The sequence below is a fragment of the Lynx canadensis genome, chromosome C1 (genome assembly GCF_007474595.2).
Source record: "Lynx canadensis isolate LIC74 chromosome C1, mLynCan4.pri.v2, whole genome shotgun sequence".
Classification (NCBI taxonomy): Eukaryota; Metazoa; Chordata; class Mammalia; order Carnivora; family Felidae; genus Lynx; species Lynx canadensis.
Genome location: NC_044310.1, coordinates 19,326,922 through 19,333,368, shown reverse-complemented (window position 1 = coordinate 19,333,368; position 6,447 = coordinate 19,326,922).

The window sequence follows — 6,447 nt, the reverse complement described above, 5'->3', positions numbered from 1 at the left end:
CGAGGTGGAGCCCGGAGTCTTCCGGACGCACGCACGGGCGGGCACGAGGGCAGCCCCGGGTGGCAGCGCTTCCCCACCTGCTGGCACCTCCTCTGCCCCCACGCCTTTCTCTGGTCACCCTCACTTTCCTCCGCTGGCCTCAGCGAGGGCGCCTCTTGATCCAGTGCAAAGAACCCAAACCATCCAGTCTCCGCTTAGCCGAGTAGGGAACACACACATGGGAGAGCAGTCGGGGGCAGGGTTCGCGTGGAACGCGGCGGCAAGAAATGTATCCTCCTGCAAACATTGACAAATATGCATTCATAATGACAAGTTGAAAAATATGTTTTGGTGTTTCTTTTTAACACAGAGAAAGCCATGAAAATATCAAACATGACTGAATTTAATTATTATTGCACACGTATGGGTATTTTGGTCAAGGGCCAACAATACTGGATGAGTAAGAAAATAAACATGTGAGTAATTCACAAATTTTTCTAGCCTTATTCCGTAAAATCTATTTTTCTTGTCTTGATTTAAGCAAAGTTACTAAATATGTTACTATAGTGAAAAGCTTCAGGGGTGCCTGGCTGGTTCAGTCATTAGAGCATGTGACTCTTAATCTCAGGGTCATGAGTTCTAGACCCAGGTTGGGTGTAGAGATTGCTAAAAAAAAAAAAAAAAAAGTTTCATATCACTCGCGTTCTACTGGCAGTAATGCCCTGCTAGCCTCTCTGCAGTTGTTTTCTTGTTAGTTTTTTTAACATTACTATTTGGTGAAAGTTTGATCTGTTGATAAAGTAGGAAATAGAATTGAACATAAAAATTTTAGTGTTTTTAATGTTTATTTATTTAAAAACATTTTTAATGTTTATTTCTTTTTGAGAGAGACAGAGGGTGGGGGGGTGAGGAGCAGAGAGAGAGAGAGAGACAGAGCGAGACTGCGCATGAGAGAGAGAGAGAGAGAGAGAGAGAGAGAGAGCATGAGCGGGGGAGGGACAGAGACAGAGAGAGGGAGACACAGAATCCAAAGCAGGCTCTAGGCTCTGAGCTGTCAGCACAGAGCACAACGCAGGGCTCGAACTCAGGAACTGTGAAATCATGACCTGAGCCAAAGTCAGACACTTAACCCACTGAGCCACCCAGGCGCCCCTCAAGCATTTATTTATTTTTTTATTTTTTTCAACTTTATTTATTTTTTTTAATTTTTCTTTTTAACGTTTATTTATTTTTGAGACAGAGAGAGACAGAGCATGAATGGGGGAGGGTCAGAGAGAGAGGGAGACACAGAATCTGAAACAGGCTCCAGGCTCTGAGAGGTCAGCACAGAGCCCGACGCGGGGCTCAAACTCATGGACCGGGAGATCATGACCTGAGCCGAAGTCGGACGCTTAACCAACTGAGCCACCCAGGCGCCCCTCAACTTTATTTATTTTAAGCAATCTCTACATCCAATGTGGGGCTTGAACCCAGGTGCCCCCAACATAAAAATCTTAAAGCAACACTTAAATTTAGAGATGAACTATTGCATTTATTTTTAAGAATGTTTATTTATTTATTTTCGAGAGTGAGCAAGCAGGGGAGGGGCAGAGAGAGAGGGAGAGAGAGAATCCCTAGCAGGCTCTGCGCTGTCAGCACAGAGCTTGATGGGGGACTCCAATCCACGAACCATGAGATCATGAGCTGAGCTGAAGTCAGATGCTTAACCCACTGAGCCACCCAGGTGCCCCAAGGTGATTTTGATATCGGGACCCCTTTGAAGAGCAGGGATCCCTCTAGTCAGTTCTAAGGGTGGCACAGAGCTGTGGCCAGGAAGGTGTTGTGTCACACTGAACACACCCAATGGTGGAAACCTACCCTTCTGTATGTGAGGAGGGTAATTCCCGGAAAAGGTGGAGGTTGAGAGCTGGGCAGATACCCAGAAAAGTATTACACCCATCATCCCTAATATCATCACAGCATCGTAACTAACACCTTAATATTGTCACGGGTTTATAATCGTCACCTTCTTCACAGTCATTGCCAGCTTCTCCATCGTTTCCAGCACCATGAACCTCTGTGGTTTTGGTCACTCAGCAATTACCCTCACCCTACCCTGACCTTGGCCACCTGTGCTCTCAGAATGGAGAAACTTGACTCAGGTGGGTTGCTTGACCTAGGCTTGGGTCAAAAAGCCTATCACATTTCTCTGGCCCCAGTTCTTCATTTAAAGATGGGTATGTAACTCAATTACAGCCAAGGGGAATTTTGCCGAGACTGTTGAGACAAATCTCTCTCCTCTTTGCTGTGCAAGAACCTGGGAAGACAGAGCCCAGAGAGTCCAGCCTGCCCGAAGACTGCGTCAGCAGAGAGGAAGCAGTATTGAGAGTCAGAGACAGTGAAAATGGACCTTGATGAGTGGGGCCTTTGTATCTAATCATGTCTGAAGCAAACCTCTACGTGGTCTTCACAGTTGGGGAAGCCAATACCTTTGCCTTTGGCTTAACCCTGCTGGGTTGATTTTTCAGTCACCTATGTCCAAAATAAACTGGAAGGAAACATCATTCTCTCCAAAACCAGGGTCATCATCAGAGTGCCTGCAGCATTGAACATGAGAAGCCTTCGTTAGCTTACCATTCTAACCCATCTCCACACTAATTTCTCAGGAATGTTGAACAAATGCTTCCAGGTTTGTTGTGAAGCAGACTCAAGAGAACAGAAGTTCTCATTAAGGAGTCAGGAGACCAAAGTTCTGGTCCTGACTTTGACATGAACTCACTCTTGGTCTGGAGCAAGTTGCTCTCTCTTGAGCGTCAGATTCAGATCTATTAAAAGGAGGAAAGTGGATTATATCAGTGGCTCCCCAGTGCTATTCCTTGGTGGATTCCAGTCGGCTACATAAAATTTACCTGGGGAGCTTGCTAACAAGACAGATGCCAGACCTCTGTCCTTGGAGAACCTAATTTAATAGATCTGGTGGGGAGTCAAGATGGAAAGACTAGGGGCGCCTGGGTGGCTCAGTCAGTTAAGCATCCGACTTTGGCTCCGGTCACGATCTCACAGTTCGTGGGTTCAAGCCCCGCATTCGGGCTCTTTGCTGTCAGCATGGAGCCTGCTTTGGATCCTCTGTCCACTCTCTCTCTGCCCCTCCCCTGCTCACGCTGTCTTTCAAAAATAAACATTAAAAAAAAAGAAGGAAAGACTATAATAGTGGCTCAGACTGATTTTATCGATATGAAGTACCTTCCTAGAGATTCTAGATGTAACGTGTTATCTCTTGCAACTGAAAGTAGCTCTAATATTGCTTGTTCAGTTGACTGAAACATGAGGTGTATTTAGGGAGGTTGAGATGTCGGCATATCTCTGGTGAATGTGTCTCATGTCTAAGAAGATAGGAATGTTGCAGAAGATTTATCATGTGAAATTGTATATGTTCCCTAATCCCACTGAGTACATCCCCCTACCCACCCCACCCCCCCACAAGAGGGCTCAGAGGGTAGTTCTTCACCTCCGTGTTGAGATAAGCATAAGTGAGAACACCAGGATCCTTGGAAAATTTTATGGTGGATGTGCTCTGCAGTTGGGGTATATTGGGAGAGGAATCACTGAGATGGGTTCCCCTGATTTCATTAGGGGTGATGGGGTCCTGGAGGAGGAGAGGCCAAGTGGCAGGGCTGAATTGCCAGACTCAAGGTAGACGCTTTCACTGCAGGTAAAGTGATCACCAGCATGTTTTTTTTTTTTTTGTTTTTTTGTTTTTTTTTAAATTTTTCAATGTTTTTATTTATTTTTGGGACAGAGAGAGACAGAGCATGAATGGGGGAGGGGCAGAGAGAGAGGGAGACACAGAATCGGAAACAGGCTCCAGGCTCTGAGCCATCAGCCCAGAGCCTGACGCGGGGCTCGAACTCACGGACCGCGAGATCGTGACCTGGCTGAAGTCGGACGCTTAACCGACTGCGCCACCCAGGCGCCCCACAGCATGTTTTGACTTGCCGGGATCTTTGATCAGAGTGTCCTAACAGTGAAATAGACGAGCAGCTTATTCAATTGATACCACTGACTTATATAACAGAAACACCTCCAAGTCTTATGGCCAGAAGCCAAAGGTGAATTGTCACCGTGGAGCATCTCAGCCTTGTGTCCTATGTCCAGATCCAAGCCAGTTCACAGAGCTGATGTCCTGATTGAACAGGAGGTCAGGTCCCTTAAGGGAGGACCCTGTAGCACTGCCATAGTGTATAGTGTGTGTCTTTCTCCAAGGAAGGGGGAAGGGAAAACTCAGACCTTTCAGGAATTACTAGACATTGACTTTGAATTGATGCTAACATCTGGGAACCCAGGATTGAACATGTCTAAAACTAACCTCCTGATCTATCTCTTATCACCCCAGATCCATTTCAGCATCCTTCCAATTGCTCAGGCCAAAACCTTGGAGCCCTCTTGGACACATGCCTTTCCATCACATTCCACATTTAATCCATCAGCAACATCTGTTGGCTCTATCTTCACAACACATCTGGATTTATGTCACCTCTGTCCCACTGCACTCCTACCACCCCGGTCCAAACAGTTGTCCTCTCTTGCCTGGATCGCTGCAGTGGCCTGTAAGGCTCCCGTCTAACCTCATCCCACTCAGCTGCTAGATGAGTCCTTTGCGAGTGGAAGTTAATTACCTTAGAGCTTCTCTGCTCAAGTTCCTGAAAAGGACTCCTCCCCGAGTGAAAGCCAACGTCCTCAAAGGCTCACAAGGGTTTACGTAAGCCCACCTTATCTCTGGCTGTCCTCCCTCTCAGCCAATCTGCCCCAGATACTTTGACCACACGACCTTGTCTACCTTAGGGCTTTGAGCCACTACCTGGAATGCGTTCTCTTTAGATCTCTGCTTTGCTGACTCCTTCAGCTTGTTTTAAGCCTTTGTTCAGCTCTCACCCCAGTGAGATCTCCCCTGACCATTTTATTTAATAATTCTCCAGCATCTTTCTGCAGTATTTGCAACACATATTATTCTGCTCTTTCTCTTTGCATCTACTTATTTTTTTTTAACTTAGCACATTCTAACATACTAAATAATTTACTTATTTACGTTCATAAATATCTCCCCCACCTAGAGTGTAAGTTCAGTGAGGGAAGGGACCTTTGTTTTATTCACTGATATATCCTGAGTACCTCGAATCAGGCCTTGCACTCAGTGGGTGCTCAAGATACTTGTTTCATGGATGGATTTTGAAGAAACCCTGGAGAGACTGTGGAGGGGGCTCGAGAGGGTCCCTTGAGAGGGTGGGTCTTGGGACCGAGTGATGCAAAATTCAGGTCCCAGAAGGCCTTCTAAAACCATACAATTTCCCCTTCTGGCCAGTGAGACTCGAGGGAAAGTCTGCTGCAGGAGCCTAGGGAACTTTTCCCGCTCTCAAGGAGACCCAGGGAGAAATGGTCTCTATCCTCCTCTAGGTGAGCTGTCTAGATGTGATTCTTATAACTATTTTGGTTGTCTGGGACCCTGAGGAGAGCAAGTCTAAGGAAAAAGCAAACAGTGGGTGTGTGTGGATAATCTGGGTCCTTTCCTCATAATGTGCCCTCAAGGAATGGCTTACTGTCCCCACCTGTGGGCTGTGCGGTCAGCCAACTGTCGGTGCTTGTCACCTCCTTCAGGGTCTGCCTCTGCTGCTGAGAGCCCCTTTACTCAAGGACAAGCCCTTCCTAGGGTGGCCCCCCAACTTGTGATTGAGGAAGGTGAGGGTATAAAGATCTGGCCTTTTGGCCCCAAGTGGCACATCAATGACACTGATGGGCAATTTTATTCCAAAGCATTGACCAACTCAAAGACTTTTACGTGACACTGTGTCCCCATAGGAAGAAAACAGGAACCAAGGGGTGAAAGCAGGAGCGATCCCATTTGCTATTATTCTAATAACCCAGTGAAGACCTTTTACGTCCCAGCCCTGCCACTCTGGGCCCTGCTGGGTGAGAGGTCCTCATTCTCAAAAGGATTTGCAATTCTTTTGCCAAAAGGATTTGCATTGAATTATAAGCTCCGTCTGCCTCCTGGGTGTTCTGAGCTTCTTGTATCTAGGAACCAATGGTTAAGAAAAGGGGTCACTGTCATGGCAGAGGTGTTTGACCCTGTTTATGAATAGGAATAAAGCTGCTGTTCCATAATTGGGATAGTCGATTCCAGGTGACCTACCTGGGTGCTTCTTGGTGGTCCCTGGCCCAGTTGTGACTGTAAATGACCACGTAATGCAACCCTGGCCTGAGAAGGCCCTGGCGACCAGGGGCTCAGGCTCCTTGAGGATGAGGGTCTGGATCATGCCACCAGGTGAGCCACTGAGGCCAGCAGAAGTGGCAGCTGGGGGGGGGGGCGGGCAGTGCGGGCGGATCTAGAACGGATAGAAGAGGAGGGACATCAGGAGTCTCCATTGTGGCCCTGAGACCATCTGCAGCAGTGGGGGATCTAGTTCGTGCCACTAAAATTCCTCTTGCGAGTTT